Source organism: Sceloporus undulatus, chromosome 3 (genome assembly GCF_019175285.1).
Source record: "Sceloporus undulatus isolate JIND9_A2432 ecotype Alabama chromosome 3, SceUnd_v1.1, whole genome shotgun sequence".
NCBI classification, from domain to species: domain Eukaryota; kingdom Metazoa; phylum Chordata; class Lepidosauria; order Squamata; family Phrynosomatidae; genus Sceloporus; species Sceloporus undulatus.
Window position 1 is genome coordinate 251902494 of NC_056524.1, and position 16120 is coordinate 251918613.

The window sequence follows — 16120 nt, forward strand, 5'->3', positions numbered from 1 at the left end:
TTAGCAGGTTTCTTAGGCCTTTTAAAATTTGAACAAACGTCTTTTTTAGCTAACCTCCTTTTCCGCTTAATGCTATTCTTGACTACCATATTGTCATTGGATATCCAGGTATCCAACCAAACTAAGGCACCTCAACAGAATTCTTATAGTAAGGGAAAGAGCAAAAAAACAAGGTAAAATCCCTAATCTGACTTATTATTAACAGAGCACTTAAAGCCAATTACAAAACATAAGAGTAAGAGGGCCTTTTGTAGCCCCAGAAGTCCACAGGTGTCTTGGGAGTCTCCTCTGGAGCAGGTCTGCTACTGGTGTTGCTCGATGTCCTCTGCCTCTCGCTCCTCTGAGGCAGGTGTTGAAGCAAGGAAGGAACAAACACTCACAGGTCTTCAAGCAGCCTTAGTCCAACAGAAAACAAAAAGGCAGGCTTGCTTATATCCTCCCTGAGGCAGATGGTGAAGCAAGAGAGGTACAAACACTCACAGGTCTTCAAGCAGCCTTAGTCCAACCGATGGGGGGCAGATATTTGTTCTACAGTCACTTATGGATATTTGTTCGGGGGGAAATAAATGGAACATCACTATCAATGCTTTAACAATTGAATTTAGGTTAGGGGCAAAGCCTACTATTGCAATATCCTACAAAATATTTTAAAGCAATACTATGCATCCAAATGGACATCCAGTCCTGACATTTTGGACACCCTGTGGAGACAAATGGATCCATAGAATTTAATCAGTAAATAGGATTCCCACCACTGTTTCAATGCCTGCTGGAAGGTATCACATACCAATACATATAAACCAAAAATTAAAAATAATCCCTTATGGGCATACACACACTACTTTCAATATAATCTTAATGTTAGGATTCTATGTAGTAGAGAAGCTTCCATTCATGAATCTTTTGAATGGAAGAAATGACACCCAGTAACAATTTCTGTAAAAATGTCTTCATGCCATGGTTTCCTACATAGAGGCGTAGCAATAATTTATCCCCAGTTCCATCAGGGTAGAGGAGTTGGGTAATGGTTTACAAGGCTGTAATGAAGTGAGACAATCATTCCTCAGACCTGTATTTCACTCATGTCATGCACAAGACATTGGATCTCAATGGAATCCACGCCCCAAGGCTGTATGCATGGGACGGGTGTTTATTGGTCTATTTGAATAGAGACCAGTAATTGAACCTGGAGCATCACACCAGGTCTGGGAGACAGTTAGGGGCAGGGCTAAGGTTATTTAAGGCTGCTCTGCCCTCCCTTCTTCCTCTTCCAAGAATTGTTGTCCCGCCCTCCCACCTCGACATCAGTGTGGTTTTGGTTGTCGCTTTATGGGCCAGGTAGGAATTTTCTCCCTTTTTCTGAGGGTTTTTCACCTACCTCACACTATTGTTCTTGGCATAGGAAATTGACTCAGGTGTGGACTTAAATAGGCGGTCACTGGCGGTTATGGGGGAGATGTAATAGTTTGGTGAACACCTATGGCACCCACTTGGGGTAAAGGTTAGGCCTCTTGGACTTCTTCTTAGGTCTTGTGAGTAAGGAGAGAGAAAAAGAGACCTTCCTTGGGGCTGACCTGGGATATAATCCTCAGTCAAGTCTGGTGAGTTGACTGTGGAAATCTCAGGCTGGTGTTCCATATGCCAGCTGACCAGGGAGCAACCCAGTCATTGGGTTATCCTCGGAGCTCAGTTGTTTTGCCAAGGGGAAGCTGAGGAGGTGGCCTGAGGGATAGATCACCTGCCACAGCTGCTCCCACATCAGGTTGCTCCCCTCTAGTTTGCAAGTATTCAAAAACATACACACATTTCTTGACCAAATCATATTGAGCTAATTGGAGAAACAAAACGTTATTTTATACACCCTGAGACACAATCTGGGATGCTGCACTCAGAGATATACACGTGGCACATAAGCACATTTATTTACCTGTGTCTTCCTGTGCTACCATCTAGTCCACAATTTAAGTAATGCAGCCCTCCTTATGAACATTTCCAAAGAGTGAATGGGAAGAAGATGAGGCCAGGGGGGGAGGGGGTTAGAGGAAATGTGCCCAGCTATTTTCTTATAGCTGAAGTTGCTGCAAAGATATCTGTAGAGACTTCTGGAGATCTATGAGAGATCCTTGTGGATGCTTGTTACATCACATTTATCTTCATGAAAATGAATGCATCTCTACTGATCCCCTCCTCTCCAATAACACAGAAAAGAAGAGATTGGGAGGGAGCTGTGCCACATAAAAACTGGGGTTGAGGGAAAGCACTGGGAGATATTAACTACAGAGCTGTAGCTACATATGCCAGACAAATGTCATCTGATGCAGGATTCCAGCCACAATCTCATTCATTTTATATTTTCAGTACCTTCTACTTTTCTTTCCTTAGCCAAAATGTTGAAAAGCCACCCGTCAAGAAGAATCTAAAAATGGTAACAGTTGTGTTGATCCACATCAACAAGACAGCTCTACCAGTTTTCATTTTCACCAGGAGCAGACATTTTGTGAAGTGACAAAATGGGCCCTTGTTTCTCATTCAAGACTAAGCCAGGCCCACAAACTTTGCATTATGACAAGAAGGCTGGGGAACTCCCTTAATACCCAAGCTAGTGTAGCACTGAAGCTTAAAGAAAAAAGAGAAGCCAGAGTGGGCTGGCAGATAATTCTAATTAATCTGCTAATTAAAAAAAAATCTTGACTGAGTGAGCCCTGATTCTGTTCCTGTGTACTTGGTTTACCACTTGGATAGCTCTCAGAATATATGTATTTCAGCAGTAATGAAATGAGGAAGGAAACCTGCAAGTAAACCTGCAGCAAATTTGCCTCATAAATTTAGTCATTTTAAAAGCATCTTTGGAAGTGACAGGGAACACGGGACATGTCCTTCATCAGTAGCAGAAGGTGGCATGCCCTTGAATTCTGATGAGTTTCAAAAGTTTTGTGATTTTAGTATGACCATCAAAGAACAGAAGACAAATAAAAAATCAGTATGCTAGCAACATCTGTGGGTCATATGTCACTTTTATCTGTTGTTTGTACTTCTTTTCGGAGGCTTGTGCAATATTATTATACACTAACTGACTATTTAAACATCTATTTTAAGAACTATTTTAAAAATAAGTAAGACAGCTGTAAAATCATATGTCAATTAAGTTTGTTGAAAGCTGAGTCTCCTATCATAACTTGGATTTCAATTATATTTGGTTTTTTCAGTTCAGTATTAAGGAGTAGAATGGAATACCAACAAGAGTTATGATGATCTTCTGGTCTATGTTGGTTCAGCACATGTGGGATGCTTCATTAGACCTTGATTCTTGCTTGGGCCTTGAGTGTTGTCCTGTGAAACTATTATAGTAATATTTAGTAATTAAGGACATTTTTTTTAAAAAAATCAAGATGTTCCACCCCACTAATACTTGATTTATCATTTTTAGCTAAATGGTTTACTGTTTTTAACTAGATGATTTTCTTTTAATATTGTAAAGTTTTTAAAATGATTTTATCTGTGAGCCACCTGGGGTCCTTTTCCGGGAGAAATTTGGCATAGAAATGAAAGGAAAGATTGAATGAAAGAATGGATGAATGAATACCAGCTTTGACCATTGATATGTTTAATGTTAGATTGCCTTGGGCTGGCAGTGCATGCTCACTTCATACTCTTTTAGGGTAGAAACAGCACTGATGACCACAAGTATGTACATAATGACCCTGGCACCATCCACAGTCTAAAGAGACTACAATGAGAGGTTTTTTAAAAATTTTATTTTAGCCATGACTTAACGTGTTGAGGGAGCTTTTTGAGCCAAGACTAAGATTGAAAAGAGGGCGGGAAACTCCATGGTGCCTTGGATGACATAGGCTCTAAGGCAGAGAAGAACAACTGACATCCACTAGATCTTATCTCCTCCCTCATTGCCAAATCTTTGTGACTTTGTAATCCTGAAGGCAGGAAAATGTCAAATTATTTATTTGCAAATTGCCCTGAGAGCTTTTTGGTGAAGAGTAGGGTGTAAATACTCCAAAGTAAAACAAATAGATTCTGTATCTCAGAATCTGACCACCATGTTACTCCGGGAGCAGGCCTGGCGATTGCCCCTCATATTTTTATATCAATTTACTATTAAAAGGGAAGCTGAAGGGTGATTTAGATATGACCACCACTGTGGACACCTGAGCTGCTTGCATGTGAAAAAAAAAAAAACAAAGTCTAGAAGGCATTCACCATAGTGTCATTTGTGAAGCTCCAGCATAATCCCTTTTGTTTACAGAGGGCAGTGAGAGTTTCATGGCTAAAACTTCCCCGGGGCGTCGACAAGGGAAGTGTGGCCCTGTTGGTGGTCTTGGACCACTCAGCAGCCTTTGATGCCATAGACCATGGTATCCTTCTGGAACGCCTGAGAGAGTTAGGAATTGGAGGTTCTGCTTTGCAGTGGCTCCATTCCTACCTCTCAGGCAGGTTCCAGATGGTAATGCTAGGAGACAGCTGCTCTTCTAAAAGAGTTGACATTTGGCGTCCCATTCTGTCTCCCATGCTGTTTAACATTTACACTCAGGTCATCTGGGAAGAACCTACTGCAGTCAAGAAAATCCAGATTGGTGGCAACTTCCCAGAGGACCTTTTTAATTGCCGTTCCAAAAATTTGGAATAACCTGCCAGAAGAGACCCGCCATATAACATCTCTTGACGCCTTCAAAAAGGCGATTAAAATGGTCCTTTTCCAGCAGGCTTTCCCAGACTGACCTCTGATCAGGACAGAATTGTCTGCCCCCTTGTCTGTATTGCCTCTTGTGCCTTAAGCTGTTTTAATTGATCATGTTTTTATTTATATGGTTTTTATTATTATAATTTTATATTTGTAGGAGGAATGATAGGGAGGATGGGGAATAAGGGAATGTTTTTCTTATTACTTTTGTACTGTATTTGATTTTGCTGTTACCCACCTCGATCCTCAAAAGGGAGAGATGGGATACAAATAAATATTATTATTATTATCATTATCATTATCATGATCAATTGATAGCCCTTTTTAAATACTTGAAGGGATGTCATATTGAGGAAGGAGCTAACTTGTTTTCTGCTGCTGCAGAGACTAGGACACGGAGCAATGGATGCAAGCTACAGGAAAAGAGATTACACCTCAACATTAGGAGGAACTTCCTGACAGTAAGGGCTGTTCGACAGTGGAACACACTCCCTTGGAGTGTAGTGGAGTCTCCTTCCTTGCAGGTCTTCAAACAGAGGCTGGATGGTCATCTGTCGGGGATACTTTGAGATTTCCTGCATGGCAGGGGGTTGGACTGGATGGCCCTTGCGGTCTCTTCCAATTCTATGATTCTATGATTCTATGAACTTCATCACATTGTCCCCAGAACAGCCCCATCGCCTTCCCAAAAATGCGCCCTCTGGAATGGATGTAGGATGCGATGGGAATATTTAGCGGCAGCGGCAGCGGCAGCATTCCTCTGTGCGATAACATCCGTTCTTAGCCCCATCCCATTCTGGTCACACCCCTTTTGGGAATGTGATGGGGCCGTTCTGGGGGCAATGTGATAAAGTTTGATGATTCTACCTAGAATCTACCTAGGACAAGGAAGCACTGACAAACCCCTTTGACTAGCATGTTTACAGCAGTCACCTAGCGCTACTAGTCTGAACCATTCTTTCCCCTGGGCAACTATTTAGAAGAGCTTCTAATTGTTTCAACCCTTGGTTTCTGTCTCCAAGACACAAATTCAGTTTATATACACCACTATAAAACTTCCAGTCTTTGGTCTAGTTTGCAAGCAGGCAGGCACTCTGTTGGTTTGACTAGACTAGGTTCCTCAATACACTGGCTAACCTCCTTTTGGTGCAGTGGATATTGAGTTCTTCACCATTCTGGACTCCCAGCAATTGGAAACAAGATCCGTGGTCCATAACATATCTCCATTAGGAAAGTCTTACATCTTTTCCACTACTGCCACCTTTGTTTCTCTAGCTCTTGTGTGTGTGGGTTATGTGTGTTTTGATTATTCCCTAATAAAAATACAAAACCTATTTGGATTTACCTTTGGAGCTCTGTGTGATTCGGACCTGTTATAGTTGGGTTGCCATCCTGAGGCCGCTGTTGCCCCAGCCATGCTATATCTCTCCTTTGAGCTAAGTATCAAATTCCCCTAAAATATATTAAATTGAGGGTGTCCTCCCAAGACTCCAGCTTGTAAGACACTTTTTCCCCATGGAAGTTGTCTGAAGAGTGTGTGTGTGTAGTTTTGAATTTCATGCATTAAATAAATTTTATTTATGCAAATTTTAATATACACACACACACACACACACATTTTTCATCATGCACATTTTCCAAATGTACACACATTTGTGCATATTTTTTCTTTATTGAAGTGATTTGTAAGCTTTGGAAACATACTTAAGATAAAAACTGTTTTTGTAAGATCTTAGATAATTTATTTCTTAATTTAAAGTGAGTTTGTTCAAGGCCTTTTATAAGGGTCAGTATTTTTTGGCACTGGAGAAAATCCTTTCATACCCAGAAACTGAATTTTGATATTGAATGTGTATGCTTCTTTTCCTATGTGACGCAGTACTATTCAGCTCAATAAAGTCAGTCAGATAGATCTGCAAGGATAAAGGCAGTGGATAGCAGAGTACATGCACTTACTGCTCATTTAATGAAATGTCAGGTTAAATGAGAGGTGGGGAAAGCCCTCTGAAAATTATGTGCTTGAAAATACCAGACTGGCCCCACGCTGATAACCATCTTGCAGCACAGAAGGCAACCTCTTAATAAACACTAAAACTTTTCAGTCTGAAAGATTGCACCACCGCTAAGTGCAACAAATTAAATTGTTCAAGGGAAAGCTTACAAACATATAGGACGTTATGAGCTCACTGAATAATTGTAGAAGAGCATAGCTTTATTCTTCCAAGGCTGTCTAATCTGCCTGCTGGTCACAATGTTAAATGTCAGATGAGCAACAGATGCAAGCAGTAATTGCAGGAAGATTTCTTTACAGATTTAGCAATGGGATATGCACCAGTCACAAGATTCAGTTCAGACAAGAGTTTGATTATTGGAAACATACTGATTCATTTCAAGATGCCAGATTTGACTTAAACCAAATCTTAACTTAAAAATCCAATTCTTCACACTTTCTATTTGTTATCATTGGAAATCCCCCACCCCACCCCAAATCTTCCAACTTTGAAAAATGACAGCCAAAGTGAGTTCAGGGACCTGTATTGGAGCCAGGCTGTACCCAGATGGCAGTTTTGAGGAGAAAAGCCATGCAATAACACCAGTGTGCAGCCTGAATGAAGATTGAATGAAGACACTTTATTTAGCTATCTGATAATCTCCTAAATTCCTAGCTAAATCTGGCTTCACCAGTACTGCAAACCTTCATCTACCCTATAGAAGTGGAAAGCTAATTCTAAGAATAATGTAATATAATCTAGTATAATATAATATAAAACTAATGACATGCTAAATCTATCCATAACTTTGCTGTGGTAGGACAATGTTCTGCAACAATGTTCAGAGCACATTATCCTATCATTGCTCAGTTGCAGATGGTTTTAGCATGTTTAGCATCAATTTTTTCTTAAAAGTAACTTTACAAATGCTGCTCCACTGATATACAGTCTTCAGTATGCATGTCTCAGGATGGAAGTTTATTTGAATGCTTATCCTATTCACTCCTCTAGTGGTATAGATTCAATAATAAGCTGAACAATCTCTTTAGCACAACACACAATTTCCAAACACATTTGTCATTGATCTTCAAAGTAGGACGAGGGGAAGCAGGATCTGCAGGAATGAAGTGTTGCTTAGATGAGCATCACTTAATGGTTCTCATTTTTCCTTCAAATAGTTTCTATGACTGAGAATGGGGACCCAACAAATGGAGAAATGTGTCCAGGGTGTAGAGATAAATAATAATTTTGGTTTCAGTTCACTTTTATAGAACAAAACACAGTTCAGTACTCCACTGTGTTTGTGGTGCCAAATAAGTGTCACCACCTTTTTTCCTGAAAGGCTCCTCATCCATATAGCAGCAGTTACAGTTTGGGAATAGCTGTGTTTATTGCACTGAAGGGCGGTGGGGGGCATTTTGCTTCTGTTTGTTTTTGTACGATCCACTAACATTTTCAAATTTCTTCAAGTTCACTCTGGAAAGAACGCATGATTGAAGAAAAAGAATCAAAGTTGTGAAAAAGCAAAACTAACATCGTACCAGGGAATGCCAGTACTGAGCAAAACTGGCAGATGGAGGGAGACTTAATGATTCCCCAACCTGATCTTTTTCACTTTCAAATGTTCTTTTCTGTGCATACCAAAGGGGGGGGAACAGATTTGAGGATTGCCTCTTTGTCTCTGTGTGTCTAGATCCATCCTAAATTCTGTCATCCTGAAAATTTTGTGATACTTTTTACCACATGCTGGGGAAAAATTTGGATTCGGGAGGTTGTTTGTAGGTTTTGTTTTGTTTTTCTCTTTTCTTTTGCACAGCTTCCCAAATCTCCTAGTCAGAAAGCCCAATTGCTAATCTCACATCAAGCCTAGAGTTTACTGGTTACAGCAATCTGAGCTCACATTTCTTCTATAGATCAGTTATGGTCATCACTTGCAAAAAGTCATGTGAATCCAGAGCTTCTGTCAAATGAATAGGCCCATAACTCTGATAAGGCAGAAGGATGGCTTATGAATGATGCCAGATGACTCGAAATGAAGAACCAAAAATGATTTAAGGTGTGATGGGTGAAAATGTGCTAAATGTCATTTAGACAAATGTGAGGTTCTGCAGGCTTGCTTTCCAATGAATCAGTGTTAAAGAACAAAATAAGGTATTGTGTGTCCATATAAACTATGATTGGAACCAGAAACATTTTCCCCCTTGGGTTACATATAAATGAGAAAATGGGTGTTAGCATTTTTATGAGGTTGCAGGGTTTCATTTATTGAAAGATAACTATGAATAAATACCCCACCCTCAGAATGTTAATCTTCCTTTTACCTATTCTTTGCAACAATCAAAGCAATTGATATCTATTGACTTGCTGCCACCCCTATCCTCTGTCATGTTGTAATTTTACAAGAAATTAAAGTTAAGATGATAGTAGCATGGCACTGTAATGAAACTAACTAACAAATAGTTATAAAGGCAACACAAAACATTTAAATGATATATTTTGATGTCATAGGAAAGAGTGAATAATTGCACAAGATGGGAATAGGAATCTGACTGGCATTATAACCAATTTGGGGTGTAATGGGGTTTAAATTCCCTGAAGGTGGCATGACAGCATAATGAGAATGGAACATGTTGCGCAGGCACAAGATGTTGTCTACTGGGATGGGAAAATGAAAAACCTTAGGGGAAAGAGAAAAAGAACTGACCAGTGGCAGCCCGAGTTTGTTCTTGCAATTTTGAAGGCATCTCCCAATTTAATCTTAATGTACATCTGTGTTAAAGTTGCATATATTTTGGTCTTTGGAGATGGCCTTATTGGGGGATGGTATTACAGGACAAATTTTGGAACCCACACAAGAATGAAGATGTGTTTATAAGAATCTGCAAAAATTATCTTTCAGATCAAGGATTACTGCAGGATCACACTCTCCAGCTTCATTCCAGGCTAGCTGCTCAAAACGTATTGAGCATCAGATTCAGATTCTAGCTTTCTCACAGTGTTCATGTCGTCACCTTGAGTTTATCACAGCCTCTTCAATTAAAGCTAATTCACAGGATTATTCTGATGCTAAAAATGTTTATGCTCGCTCTGTGTGTGTGTGTGTGTGTTTATATGGTGGGGAGTAGGCAGATGCCAATATCTTTACTTCCAGGTGGTTAGTAAAACAAAATTACAGTAGAAATAAAGATTATAACTGGGGGGGGGGCATGATTGACTTACACAAACTGAAGTGTTCCAGTGGTCTTTTAATATGCCTCAGACTGTAAACCTGTACACATGTTCCTCCATATTTTAAGTAAACATGCATGGAGTTGAATTGTTGCTATAAACAGAACTTTAATCTTGAGAGTGGCTTCGGTCAAGACTATTTTAAAAACCTTAATTTTTCTCCTTATATGAGTTTGTCCATGCTCTAAGATCTGTGGTGGAAGGCTTTCTCTCTGTCCCACCACCATCCAATGTACCTTTGGCAAGGGCACAAGAGAGGGTCTTCTCAGTGGCTGCTCCCAAGTTTTGGAACTCCCTTCCCTGGAAGGTCCAGTTGGCTTCCTCCCTGCTGTCTTTCTTCAAGTAGGTGAAGACTTTATTTATTTAAGGAGGCTTTTGTTTTTTAGTATGTTGTGGAAGACAGAACTTTCATTTGGGCATGGGTATGTAAAATGTATTTTTAATTTTATTAAGTTTTAGACATCTTTGTAGTGCTTTCAATGTTTAATGTTTTGTAATGTTTTTGTCTTATTATTAATCTATGGCTTTTTTTAAAAAAATCAAAGATTAATTTAGTTGTGCTTCAACTTTTACAAGAGGGTGTGTTGTTTTTTTAACCATACCATGCTTTTAAAATATTTTATGCTACCTTGAATCCCATGTAGGAAGAAAATCAGTATATAAATTAAGTAAATAAAGGGGGGAAAGGAATCAATAAACTTTGTTTGAGTGATGGATCAGTAAAGGAAATCCAGGAGTCCATTCTTTTGTTACTGTGTAACACAATCCTATGGCAGTCTTCTCACAACTAAGCTGAACTGAAGTCAATGGCACTTACTGCCAAGAAAGTATCATGTTTTCTTTTCCAGAAGAAGGGCAGTCTGGAGTCAAAGAGGGCCATGCAGTGGGGTTGAGCCCTTCAAAAACAGACCTGGGAGTCACATGCAGTCCCAGGATTGAATTTTGCCTACCCTACTCTTAAATGTGTCACTGCAACAGAGTAATATTTATATTGTCTTGGATCCTCTCACCTCTCCCCACTCCCTCCTTTTTACCAGATCTCATAGTAAAATAGGGATCTAATTCTTTTTTAAGTTTCTTCTCAAAGGAAGCAATTAACAATTTTAACAATGATCATCCTGCTGAAATAAAGCCTCCCAAACCCACACTGTTTCATAGCCTATTTTCAAGGTGTGGGTCGTTTTGTACAAAATTTGCATGGGTTTGTTTTGTGCCAAAACCAGCATTTTCTGCATAGAAAACAATGTTTCCACACAAAAATAAGTTTATTTGTTTACATTAGTCAACCAGTGTTGTATGCAACCATAAAACAATCCAATACCATGTTAAACCTAAAATGGGACAATTAAATTGGTAGTAAAATATACAAAATAAAACTGAGATTATATCTTGTAACTAAACAATGTAAAAGCTTGTCTTTTGGACAGAGCTAACTTAATATATTTGGCCATTCGATAGGACACGTAGTAGTTTGTCCCTGGCAGTAAAACTATTACTTGTTTTAAGTGACAGCATCCCTGATGTGTACAACAAGAGAGTCAAGTTATTGGGATCTCAGTTCCAAGTACAAAGAACATTCCAGACGAAAATGATGCAAATCTTTGGTCTTCCTGCAGCCATATGGAGACTGTCTATAGGTTTTTGGTAAGCCATCATAACAGCCTTTAACTTCCATTAAATGCAAGGTATTTAATCTGCACATAGGGGCTGTACATACAGCCCTGAAGGGACAGCGTGATACCGCCCCTTTCCTAGCCAGATAGGGGCCACAGCAACCTCATGCCACAGTCCCGATCCAGCCTTTCAAGGGCACAAAAAGGAGCCGCAAAAAACATTTGGAATAATGTACTCCAGTTGATGACTGATAATGGAAAGAATCCAGCTGGGATGATATTTCAGATGGTTGGTGGAATATCCCTGCTTCCCATCTCTCCCTTTGCCTTGATTGCTGTCAACAGCATGCATATGTGTTAACAAGGCAGATTTGATGTTATAGGAAGTTCATGGGAATAATGCAATGTTGAGTTTTCAATGAACACTAAAGTAGTAAGAAGAGCTTGGTGGTCATTTCTAGAATTTAAATGCATGTTAATCTTCATGCCAGGCAGGCAGGCTGTTCAGAACAACACAGCTTGGTATTTCATCACTAGCTGTGTACATGCTGTACCAGGGACTGCTCTGTTGATGAAAATACAATCCCTAAATTGAATTAAGCACAATGCAAGTGATGCAGCATAATGTTAAGAGGTACAGACAGGAGGGATGCTGTTTTCCAATGAGATTTTTTTTAAGGGTAGAGGGAATCAATGAGGCGGAGAGATGAAAAGAGCCTGTTCCAGATGGCAGGATCTTCCGGGAAAGGAATTGTACATAAGATATGACAGCAAGGAAATGGGCAGGAGATGAGATGAGGGAGTCCAATGGGCCACCAGAGAAACAAAATAGTGTATGGTCTACTGAACTGGGACCCAAGAGATGTAAGTTCTATTCCTAGTCTACAGTTGATGTTTCTGTTGACCTTGGACAATGTTTTTATTTCTATTCTTTCACTAATTAAATGAAGGATTGTTTTTTGCCATCTATAGCAAAGAATTGGGAAATCACTGGCTCTCGAGATATGTTTTGGACTCCAGTTCCTATCAGCTCCAGCCAGCCTGATTACTGGTGATGAATGATAGAAGTCATTCTGAAGGGATACAAGTTCTTTCACCTTGATCTAGCACAATGCAGTGTTGGGCTTAACTAAGAGAATTTCAGCATCAACAAAATGAAGACATTAGATTGTGTTACTCAGAGAGAAAACAAGGACAGATAAAAGCCTGAAAGGATTTTTTCACATGAGGAAAATTGGAAGGTTAAACTGGTTACAATGCAGGGTCATCCAGGGCATTAGGGACAATTCCACATTTGCTTTTCAGTGCTGTGCACAAACCAGTCAGAATCCAGACAGAAAGTGAGGTGAATCAGGGAATAAGCATTTTTGCAAAAATACTGTGTTTTCATTTCCAGTTCATTGACAAATTTGCTTTCTTTCACGTAATTGCAGCAGTCTGAAAACCATGTCCCTAATTCTCCCTGTTCCCAGATTTCCCATAGTTCTTTGCTGTGCCAAGGAGAGGGAGGCAGCCTTGTTCTTAAAGGGATGCACACACATACACACCCTTGTTTGCCTCGTGCGGCCGGTTTCCTCTTCCTGCAGCCTCTAAGTTTTACGTCTAAGGGAACAGCTGGTAGGGGAAGGCAGAGAGAGAGGACATTTTGTAATTCCTCCTGTACAGGAAGGAGAAATGAAGGATATGTCCTGGAAAAAGATGGCATCTGGGAGTTTCAACCCTCGCTGAAACCAGGCAGGTTTATGGACAAGCCCCATCCTCTCTCTCTCTCTCTCTCTCTCTCTCTCTCTCTGTGTGTGTGTATGTGTGTGTGTGTGGTTTTATGGGAGTTGGCAAAGGGAAACCTCAGTCTGCCTTCCTCTCAAACAGCTTCTGGGGCAAAGAGTATTTTCCTTCCCAGTTTCCCTTCCCTCTCTGGAACATGTGTGTGTGTGCACTTGTGGAAATGACAGTTTGAAGCATGCACAAAAAAAGTTATTTCCAAGCTAGCAACAGGATTTGTCCTCACCTGTCTGGATCCCAAATTTGCTTTTTACCCACTTTCTTGCTTAAGTAATGTGCTTTTAACACCTTGTAGTGCTATATGTGTGTAAGCTTCAGCTAATTTGCTTGCTTTTCTGGGATGCCAACATTTTAACCATTTTTGGGATGGAAGCACATATGACCCCTTGTGAAAATGTCCAAAGACATTTTGGTTGCCTTGTGGAAAATCTATTTTGTCTTTTTTAAAATAGTTTAGTTGTTTCATAGAAGCAATATTAGTTTCCAATAGTTGATATAAGCAAATTGCACCTGAGGTTGCACCAGACTGGTGTGTGTGTGTGTGTGTGTGTGTGTGTGTGTGTGTGAAGAGGCTCCAAAAGTCCTCAAATATAGCTTAGTTTTTAGGAGTTTCATTGACTTTTCCTAGATACCTTGGATAACTCTTCAAAGTTCGTACTAAAAACCAGAGAAGATTTATTCCCACTGACATGAAAACTACTAGCCACTGTCAATACACAGTGATTCAAACCTACACTTTTGAGAATGAAGTACTCACATCCCTGGATGGACAAACCTGTCAGTTTCTTTGTCTCCCTGAGTAGCAACTGTAGACTGGATGAAAAAGTTCATGTGAGGTGATTCACCAAAAAAAAACAATGCAGGTAGAACCTAAACAACCAATGTAAAGCATACCTCTGTTCTAATTGAAACTCAGGGAGATGTCTTGCTACTTAGTAATTCAGTGCCAACACTTGATTCCACTTTCTTCCATTCATACATAATAGCTAATACTAAAGGTCACCACCTCTGTTGATCCCTGTTAAGTTTCTCTATGCCTTACAATGAACCCTTTTAATTAACTGATGTTATTAGAACTTGATTCTTTGAGTGTCCTCTCTATTCCTGCTGATTATCTTTGATATTCAGTTCAAGCCATCCAATTTACTACAGCTAACCCAATCTTTGGCAGCCTTGCTTTTTATTCTTATGCAGGGCACTTTCACAGTCTCTTTAGCACACAACCAACACCTATCAGGTTAGTGGCAGGGCTGAGACTACTATTAGGCCAAGTGAGGCAGATGTTGAAGACCAAAGTGCAGAGCCATAGTGGTATGGGAGAGAGCTGTGTGTGCCATGTGGTCTGTATCCCCTAAGCTAGTGTGCTACTTTCAGTTATGGTTGAGAATACACTAGTGTTGAAGCAAGACTCTAAATTCAATCAGCTTCTGGAACTGGAATACCCTCTTGTCTCTTGTTGTTGTGTGTCTTCATGTCATTTCATACTTATCATGATCCTAAGGCAAACCTATCATGTTGTTTGCTTGTTGTTTTTTGCAAGTTTCTTAAGAGGGGATTTGCCATTGCCATCATCTAAGGCTGAGGGTGTGACTTGTCTAAGATTTACATGGTCGAACTAGGATTCAAGCCCTGGTTTCCAGAATCCTAGTCTAATTCTCCAACTACTACACCACACTGGCTCTTTATTAAGTTATTTATAGAGATGTCATCATCATCATTAGTGATAAATCAGGCATCAGTAATGGCTATGCATCAAGCTGGAGGGAAAGTCTCAAGTGGCATGCCACAGGGTTCTGCTCTGATGATGACATTCTTCAATATTTTTTTTTATCAGTGACTTAGGTGATGGGTTAGAGGGAAGCCTTATCAGATTTCTGGATCATGCAAAACTGGAAAAAGTAGCTAAACACATTAGAAAATAAGGACAGAATTCAAGAGGACCTGAGTAAACTAGAAAATTGGGCTGGAAGTAAAAGAATGAAATTCAACAGAGACAAATGCAAAATTGCCCAGACTGTGTTTGGGACAATACTAAAAGCTGCACAGATCTCAGGAGAAGATTTATAACTTCCAGAAAACTGTGGACATTTCTGGGGAACCTACACAGTTTTGATGGAACAGCTGCACAGTTTCCAGTCATTGTGTGTGTGTGGGGGGGTGTTGTGTTCTGAAGTGTCTTGAAGTTACAAGATGGAAAAAAGTATTTTTATTATTCTCAATATATATCAAAACTTAGAAGAATTGCAGTTTATATCCCTATACTAAATTCAGTAGGACTTACTCAACATTTTGATTTTGAAAGTATTAGACCATTAACTTTATATAATTAACACTGTGTTTAACCAACACTTCTTTTCACATTGACTGAAATCACAAGGGATATATATCTCTGCATTTTAAAATTAATTTGTTCATTTATTGTTATGATCTTCTGGATTTATGGAAGTAATGTGCTACTGTTATTTTTGCAATAATATTGCAGTCACTCATTACCATTCCTTTGCCTAGAATTCCCTAATGTTAATATTAAATAATCTAAGAAGGATTTACAAGGTTAGAATACATTGCCCACAAAACTGTATCCATGGCAAAATGCTGACACAGGCTGACTATGGATAGTATGTAATCTTTTATTTATATCTTATGCTTGTGAATATTTTAGCATATCTGCTTATCTATTTATCATGTGTCACCTATCTATCTTTGAAAAGATGCAAAAAAAAAAAACCACAGCATTGTATCACTATTAGTGGTCAGATTTTATTAGAATTTGATTCATGTACTGGAATCATATACATGCATATCACTTT